General features: G+C 46.1%; 1 long non-coding RNA gene across 1 annotated transcript; it reads left to right on the forward strand.

Moving 5' to 3' along the window:
• The first annotated feature begins 232 nt into the window (after positions 1-232).
• Gm34026 lies at positions 233-6591 on the forward strand. The gene is made up of 3 exons (XR_387995.2): positions 233-438; positions 1830-1925; positions 5757-6591. It is a non-coding gene; the product is annotated as a predicted gene, 34026 (long non-coding RNA).
• The last annotated feature ends 2975 nt before the right edge of the window (positions 6592-9566 follow it).

A 9566-nucleotide genomic window follows, 5' to 3' on the forward strand; every position in this document is an offset into this window, starting at 1 on the left:
AAGCTCAAAGCCAGAGGCAGGCAGCCAGGGAGAATTCCAGAGCAGTGAAGCGTGTCCTGCCTGAATCTTGGCAGGGACCCTCGACTCCCTCTGGACTCTTCGATTACATGAGTCAACCCATTCTGTTGTTTGTTCTCTTTTTGGGTGTTTTCCTATGAGTTCTAGTGGGAGAAAATGCTGAATGACCTCACAAAAGTGGAATTTTACGACTTCTGCTCTGGGACCGGGGCAACCTAAGTCCTCAAGAAAGAAGAGCAGACAAGAGAGATGGCTGCTCCCTGTCTAGAGAAATAGCCATGTCCCCCCAGCTCAGCAGCAATGGGAAGGTGGTCTGGGGTGAATAATTTCTAAGGGGACAGAGAGGAAGCAGATCTGGAGAGAGAAAAACTGACCAGAGTTCTCACGGCTGGAGGCTCCCTTAATTAATTCACCTGCCTGGTAACTGCATAGTAGAGTCCACTTAAAGAAATCAGAGAAGCTGCCACTTTGAAAGATGTGTGGAGGTGGGTGGGGGAGGAGGCGGGTAATTACGCAGGGAAAATCATTCTTGATATTCTTCTAGAAATATGCACGCAGCAGGGAGAACAGCCAGAGAGACAGGGGGAGAGAGAATTAACAGAAAATATGCATTGTGCCTCTCAATGGCGTGCAGAGGCAGAGAGAACAACTAGCACCTCACATGCCTATCTGACCCCTGAATCCTTTCAGGGAATATCTGAGACTTCATAGGACACCCCTGGTGGCTCTCTGTATGTGTGGTCTGTGTGTGTGTGTGTGTGCTCTGTATGTGTGTGTCTGGTCTGTGTGATGTGTGTGCAGTCTATGTGGTCTGTGTGTCTGTGCATGTGTGTGTGTGTGTGTGTGTGTGTGTGTGTGTGTGTGTGTGTGGTGTGATCTCTGTGTGTGTGTCTATGTGTGATGTGTGTAGTCTGTGTGTGTGTGTGGTCTGTGTGGTGTGTGTGTTTTTTTTCTGTGTATGTGTATATATGTGTGGGTGTGTGTGGTTTGTGTGTAGCATTTGTATGTGTGTATCTGTGTGTGGTGTGTGTGTGTCTGTGTGTCTGTGTGTCTATATGTGTGTAGTCTGTGTATGTGTATCTGTGGGGGGGGTTGTATGATCTGTGAGTGTGTGTGTGTGTGGTCTGTGTGTATCTGTGTCTATATGTGTGTAGTCTGTGTATGTGTATCTGGGGGTGGGGTGATCTGTGAATGTGTGTGTGTGTGTGTGTGGTCTATGTGTATCTGTGTGTCTGTATGTATGTGTGTGTGTCTGTGGGGGGATCTGTGTGATCTGTGAGTGTGTGTATCTGTGTGTGGTGTGTGTGTGTCTCTCTCTCTCTCTCTCCCTGTGTGGTCTGTGTGTATCTGTGTGTCTCTCTGTGCTTGGTCTGTGTATGTGTGTGTGTGTGTCTGTGTGATCTCTGAGTATACATGTGTGTCTGTGTGCGGTATGTGTTTGTGTGTGTGTTGTGTTCAGTTGTTTTCCACCTTCTGTTTTTGTTTCTACCTTATTTTTTGAGGCAGGTCTCTCAGTGAATCTAGAGCTCATCCATTCAGCGAGACTACCTGGCCAGCAGTCCCCAGGGGTCCTCATGGTTCTATGTCCCCAGTGAGGACTTGATTTTTATGTGGGTTGGAGAAGACTAAACTCAGTTCCCCATGTGTGTGTTCATAACCCACACCAGCTCTTCCTGCCCTATGGCCAGTGGGGCTGAACACTTTTCCGGACTTTTCACGCCCAGGGAAAACAGAAGAGAACTTACATTCAGCAGGGGAAGGAGCTATAATGAGCCAGAGAGAGCCCTCCGCCCTATCTCTTTTGCCCACAGATCCCATGGACCCACACCCTAAGTGACAAAGGGGCACCGGAACTCTGAGAATCAGTTCTGAGGTTGTGAACATTGGACACAGATAATTATCCAGCTGTGAGTAATCTGAATGGTTCTCAGGGCTATTTCTGCATAATTATAAATATTTGAGGATATTAAACTCCCAGGTTACACATCGAGGCTATTATTTGAGCTTCGGTGGGCTGCTGAGTGGAAAATGCAAACATCTTCCCATTCCTCCCTCCTCAGGCACTTACAATACGTTGTGGGATTCAACAGAAAAAACCCTAGCACCACAACAACCTGGAAACCAAGTCCGTTGCTAATATTTCTAAATAGCTTAAAAAAAAAAAAAGGAATGTGATCACTCTAGTTAATTGTGGTGGGTTTGCAATGCATTTTTTCTTCGAGGTTTAGGAAAGCAATTACCATCAAACAACCTACTTGTGCCTCCATTGTGATAAAATGTTCCCCTCTAATGGGATCCGCACGCCACACAGTGGGTCTTTATAGCACTCAATGCTTCCAGAAGTGTTCGCATGAGGGGGCTCCTTGGCGTGCAGTCAGAGTTGTGACTAGCTCTCAGAACCTGTCACGGCACAGGATTCCTAATGGGAGACAGATCCTTCTGAACAGAAGCTGGTAAGTAGAGTGCCATGGAGAGACACGCCACCCTACCTCTGCCTGGTGGTCCATGAGATGCTTAGAGGGAGAGGCCAGCCTCCGGCCCTTATCAGCTCATCCTGTCTTTGTACCTACTGACATCTCCTATTGCCCAACTCCCTCCAATCCTGGAAAACAGAGGGTCTCTGTCAGACATCCTCTGTGTCCCCTGCCATCTCCTATGCCAAAGCTGTCTCCTGCTTGACCACAGCTTCCACACAGTCTCCTAGGGGTGACTCGCCATTCTCCATCCCCCTTTCCCATTATCTCTGGAAGCCATTGTTCTGTGCTTTAGAACGTCGTGCACACATCTCTGGAGCTTCTTACATGCTATTCTCTCTTGGTAGTCCTTAATTCTGGGCCTTTGCTTGCCTCTGCTCCCATCAAAGACCTGCCTTTGAGCCACCCTGGTCACAATTCGCTCCTCTCTCTGCCACATTGAGACTTGACCTGGTAGAGTCATGGCCACTACAGTGCACTACAGTGACATTCCTACCACACCAAATCTCTGGGCTACAGCTCAGTATGTCGTGGTTCCTTCCTTTTGTTTGTTTGGGGTTTTGGGGTTGTTGTTGGTTTTTTTTTTTTTTTTTTTTTTTTTGGTTTTTTATTTGTTTGTTTGTTTGTTTGTTTAATTTGGGACTCCATGTCTACCGATATGTTTCCCTCTCAGTGTGTCCCGTCTTCCACTCTTCACTTACAATGTTTCCGTCTGAAGTCTGCACCCCACTCCACCCCCAACTAGCTGGCCCAATGGGAGTTTTGACGCCAGCTTTCTCTGTCCACTAACATCAGACCCCAGTTGCTAGCGTCTCTATTTACCACATCATTCCCCACAGGGGTCCCCCTAGCACGCACTCTTGCTCCAGGCTAGTAAGACAAGAGGGAAAAAGCTTACCCAGACAATCTAGCATCGTTTTTTTGTTTTGTTTTTTTGTTTTTTTCTGGAAACCCAAGGTCTCAAACCAAGGTGGGACAAAGCAGTACACCTCATACAAACGTCTAGCAGCCCCATGCCTGGTTTCTTTTTCACTCAGTATGCTTAGGTCGGTAAAGGTGCAGAACAGGATGTAGAGCCCAGTCAGTCCAGGCTAGCCAGGTGGATCCAGAATTCTCTGCCCAGAGCCCACAGGCTGCCACAACGCAGACAGAATGGGCCCTGGGCGCCCCCTAGAGACTATGAGGACCATAGCCACTAAGAGAGCCACCTTGACTTGAGAGGGCTCTAGCATTAATTCCTGCCGTGTAACTAGAAAAATGACCTCCATAAAAATGGGCAAGGACAGAGCAGAAATGTTTGACATGAAATACAAATGCCCAATAAAACTTCAAGCTGATGTTTTCAAAGGCAGGATCTGTCGCAAGCCCTCACAAGCAACAACTCCTTTTAATCTCACAGCACTCATAGGGAGGGGTCGATCCTTCTGAGCCGACAGATAATAAAGGGAGACACCCACGGGCTAAATGACCAGTTCGTGGCCACAGAGCAAGCATCAGAGTCGGTATGTGATCTGGCAGTGAGAACTAGAGTCTAGAGCCTTATCTGAGGCAACTCTCGATATATTAAAAACAAAAATGAAGTGTAAATTAAAACCATTCATTTAATAAACTGAGGGAATCCAGTAAGGATGGTTTCATCCTCCACATAGCCTTGGGTCAAGCAGGATTCTGGACACCCTTATACCTGTTCCTTTCCCACAGCCATCCAAAGGCTTGCTATCTTGAAAGCTCTTGAAGGAGCCTAAAATTTGAGTGTGTTGGCCCTGAGTCAGGCAGCCTGGCCTCAATTTAAGGCAGGGGTTTTCAATCTTCTTAATGTTTTGAGACCCTTTAGTGCAGTTCTTCATGTTGTAGAAGACTCCCCCACACCATAAAAATTATTTGTTGCTACTTTATTTTTAAGATATATATATAATATATAATGTATATGAGTACACTGTAGCTGTCTTTAAGACACTCCAGAAGAGTGCATTGGATCCCATTACAGATGTTGTGAGCCACCACGTGGTTGCTGGGAATTGAACTCGGGACCTCTAGAAGAGCAATCAGTGCTCTTAACCACTGAGCCATCTTTGCAGCCCTCGTTGCTACTTTTTAACTGTAATTTTACCAGTGTTATGAGTTGTAACACGAATATCCATGTTTTCCAATGGTCTTAGGCAACCCCTGTAAAAGGGTTGTTGGACCTCAAAGGAGTCACGATCCACAGGTTGAGAACCGCTGAGCTAAGCTGTGTTATCTTTCCTTTACTCCAAAGACAAAAACAAGGGGAGAGAAAGGTCAACGGGAGGTGGCTCCAGGAAGGTGAGCCTGATTCGTCCCCAGCACGGGCCACCCTTCAAAGGCCATCCCCTACCCTCACGATTTTGGTCTCATCAGGTTCCTTTGAGACTTAGATAACTCACTGTCTGGAAACAGATGATCATAGGGTTCTCCGGTGTTTAGTGCTGACGGGTGTCTGTTGAGTCTGTGTTCTGCTTGGGGTCCTCCGTGTCCTGCTTAGGCTACCTCAATCAAGAGTGTGCATGTTTGTCGGATGAGCCTAAACTAGGGAGGTCAGCCAGGGTGAGGGCTATTGGGGCCAGCGGATTATACCCCTTAATCCTAGAACCCCAAGATATTCCCCCCTCTCTCTCTTTCTCTCTCAGGCAACAATCCTTTGTCATCCCCCTGGACTTCTTCCTGTCAGGAAGTTTCTGCTTCTTTCCACTCAGCAAGCTGCTAAGTAAACACCTTGTGACCTCTGTCCTTCCTGCAGCAGCTGCTTAGCAGCCTGCTCTCTGGAGGTCCTCACCTTACAGAGGCAGCTCCCTTTGTTTACCAGAACGTATCATCTGTCTCTGGATTGGCTTCCTCTGGCCCTGGTCCCCAAGAAGGGAGAGTATTAACATGGCTGTCATAAGACTGTCCCTCTGCCATTGCTGTAGGTGGCAGGGGCATCTCTCTCAGACCATCCAACACAGCCCCCGTTTGTTTGGTTTTTTTTCCCCCCTCTCATTGACTCTTTATTTGCTGACCTTTGTTACTGTTGCCTAGATACCCTTTTGGGTCCTTAAACTTCTCTTAGCTACCCTGTCTGGTACCCTGAGGCCGTATCTACATAACCGCTTGACAGAGAGTTAAACACAGTTAAACACACAATAATCATTTCTTCTTCCCTCTTTCGTTTCACCTTTCAGTGAGGAGCAAAGGGGAGAACCATATTTATTGAACATTACCCATAGAGCCAATAAGCAGTCTCTTAATACTGTATTTTTTTTCCAGAAACAGTGTCTCTTCTGCCCTCACAGAAAAACATGTGGTCAAGAGGAAATTGAATCAAGTCCTTTAATCAGCCACAGTAGTATTCGAATCATTTAATTTAGGATCTGACAACCACAAATTACTCTATTTTTCAAGCCAATTTTAGCCAACCAGGAGAACTGGCCCCAGTCAACTCAAGTTTAATAAATGCCTGATGATGGCAGTTTCAGAGGAAGTTTTTCTTTCTTTCTGTTTTTGATTTCTTGGAAATGTTCCCTTCCTGGCTCCCCGGGGCTGAGAGTGAACCCTGTGGGCAGAGAGCGCCAGCCACACCACACCGGGCAGCAGCGGGCAGCACAGGGAGCCATCACTTCTGCCACTGAGGCTTTTCATTCCTGGCCCTGAGTTCTTTTGGCCAGGAAAACAAGTCAAATCATATTAGAGGCAGGCAGGCATGGCCCACGGCGGCGGCGGCTCACCCGCGCTGGCCTCAGACCTTTCAGCACTTTCTGGAAACCCTGCACCGGAAGTAAAAAAAGATGGCTTCGGAGTCAAAACAACATCCGCCGGACACGCCAGAGATGGCAGCTGTCACAAAGCCAGTAAGAGGCCAAAGGCATGATCTCACGTTCAGAACCAGCTCTACATACAGCAGATGAGGGTGAGCAGGGAGAACCCACAGGGCTTCATCCTTCCCTCGCTGGAAAGGACAGCCTGCACCAGACCGCTGCTTTTAAGCTGGCACTCCCATTGTCCCTCCAACAATGCAAAGATTCAGATACTCAGGTCTGTTTTGCGTTGCCATAACTGAATACCTTACGTTCAGCTTATACAGTAGCGTATAAAGCCTTACGGTTCCGAGGCTCCAAGGGTCTTCTTGAGGTTGAAGAACTACATCTATCGAAGGTTCCTCTCACTAATGGAGACTATGTGTAGATTTCCGAAGTGGTGCAGGGTTTTACATAGCAAGAAAGATGCATACAAGGGTCAAAGCCAAATTTATGTAGCAGATGTGCTCTCAAAATAGCCTATTACCCATTAATCCAACAATCCTTCATGACCTATGTTTGACCCCTGGAACTGCATGATGGGAGGAGAGATGAACCCTTGAAAGTTCCTCTGATCTCCACATGCACATATCTCATAACACACACACATACACACACACACACACACACACACACACACACATGCATTTTAGGTATAAATATGAATAATAATGTTTATTCACAAATAGACTATTTTTTAAAGAATCTGGGGAATATAGAATCTACACAACATCCATTGTTTTAGACTGCCTTGATCGGGGATGTGCTACGGCACAAACAGAACGCTCAACAGCAGAGTCTGTGGAGGGTGGATGTAACGGCAAGCACCCGAGGGAATCTCTGGGAGAAAGCTGGCTAAGAAAGCCCTGTCAGGCTCCTGGGAACTGTCTAGCCACTGGCAGTGTCTTTGAACCTGGAATAGTTCGCTTGTCTCCGGGCTCTGCAGGTGGAGGCTTGCCTTTTTTTTCTCTCCATCAGGGGCTCTAGTTCACTGAGCTGCTCAGACATTTAACACGATCAGTTCACCAACCTCCATCAACTAAGGAGACCCCTACTCTTGGCCCCTTCCAAGAGAGAGAAAGAGACTCAAGGGGACAGGGTGAATCATACAGTCTAGTCAAAGTCTGCTCAGGCACATGGACCATTGTTGAGAGGCTGCACCCAGAGCCTCCTGGGAAAGTGTTCTGGATTGAATGTGGGGTGTCCCCTCATAGGCCCCAGCACTTGAATACTTGGTCCCCTGTTGGTGGCACTGTCTTAGAAGGTACTCTCCTTGATGGTGGCTCTGAGCCTTGTATGCATCCCTCTTGCCAGACACTTACTGTGCCCATTTTTAAAATTTTTATTTTTTAATTATTTACTTATCTGTTGTGTGCTGAAGACAAAGCTGAGGGCTCTGTACACGCTAGGTGGGCGTTCCTAATGAAGTTTCCCAATGAATCTTGATTATGCCAGTATCTTTACGTACCCTTGAACCCGGCCTTGATTTCTGATCCTCAGACACAGAACACTTGTAGGAAGTAAAGAAGATAAGAAGTGTATTATAAACAGTAAATAATGTCTCCTCCAACCAAGACCCAATGGAAGCACAAAGAAAACACAGACACATGGAGACTGGAGATTTGATTTTGTTCTGAAAAAGAAAAAGAATATTCTTGAAATAAACACAAGAATAAAGTTTATTTTATTAAGTCCCCACCAGCAAAGCAAGACAGACAGAGCTCTCCGGATTCAATTCTTGAACTTCACGCTGTCAAAATAAGCCATTTCTCCCTTTAGTTGCTTCTTGGTCTATGTTCCGCCATAGTTAGAAGTGAGAGGGTAGTAGAGCCAGGCATGGTGGTTCTTTCCTGTCATTCTGACACCTAGATGTCTGAGGCAGGAGGATCTTGAATTCCAGGCCAACCTAGGCTACACAGGACATTCAAGGCTAGCCTGGGTTTCATGGTGTGATGCTGTTCTCAGCAAATTAAAAGCTATGGAAGCTCCCTGGGAGAACACCCACCTAGCGTGTATAGAGCCCTGAGCTTTGTCTTCAGCAACACAACAGATAAGTAAATAATTAAAATATAAAAATTTTAAAATGTGCACAGTAATGGAGATTTGAGGGATGGTGGCTGAAAACCTTATGTACCCTGCCTCACTGGTCACTCTCCCAGATAGCTGAACCCTCAGCCTAGAACAGTTTCCCCATGAATCTTGATTATGCCAGTATCTTTTTGTATCCTTGAACCCCATCCTTGATTTCTGATCCTCAGACACGGAACACTTGTAGGAAGTAAAGGAGATAAGAAGTATATTATAAACAGTAAGTAATGTCTCCTCCAACCAAGACCCAATGGAAGCACAAATAAAACATAGACACATGGAGACTGGAGATTTGATTTTGTTCTGAAAAAAAAATATTCTTGAAATGAACACAAGAATAAAGTTTATTTTATTAAATAAAATTTTAAAGCTGGAATAGAGTCACACACCTTTAATCCCAGCACTCAGGAGGCAGAGGCAGGTAAATCTCTCTGAATTTGAGACAGAACTACATAGAGATCTACACAGAGAGTTCCAAGCCAGCCAGGGCTACATAGAGAAAAAAATTAAATATGATCATATGTATGAAGGTCTATAAATATGACTCATTAAACATAACTATTAAGTACTTTATCTGTGCCCCCTTTGTTGTTTTTTTAAAATGTTTTATGTGAGTGTTTTGCCTGCATGTACATCTATATGTTATGTGTGTACCTGCTGCTTCTGAGGCCCTTAAAAGGGCATTAGATTCCATAGGCTCCGCTGGGACTGGTTGTGAGCCTCCATGATGGGAATCGAACCTGGGTCTTCTGTAAGAACAGCCAATGGACTTAACTGCTGAGCCACCCTCTTTGTCCTCGAAATCTACCCCATGGTGGCTAGAGGTGTACCTCAGTGAGCAGAGAGCTTGTCTAGTGTTCACAAAGCCCCGTGCTCTCTTCCCAGCATCACACACACGCTACCTGTGGAGGTGAATTCCTATCCCCAGCACTCAGGAGGATTAGAAGTTCAAAGCCATCCTCTGCCATGCAATGAATTTGAGACCAGCCTGGGATACATAAGATGCTATCAGCAAAATAAAAAAGAACGCTCCCAGGGCCGCTTTTTCCTTGCCCTTTGATTCTATGTGAGGCATAAAGTCCTTTTATAGCTCTCTTCTTTACCCTAGCACAGCTATGCCCTCAGCTTCTTTCTGCTGCTGGCTTTTACTCCTGCCAGGGTTTCTGTTCGTGTGTGTATGTGTGTGTGTACGCGC

This window comes from Mus musculus, chromosome 8 (assembly GCF_000001635.26).
Source record: "Mus musculus strain C57BL/6J chromosome 8, GRCm38.p6 C57BL/6J".
In the NCBI taxonomy this organism is placed as follows: Eukaryota; Metazoa; Chordata; class Mammalia; order Rodentia; family Muridae; genus Mus; species Mus musculus.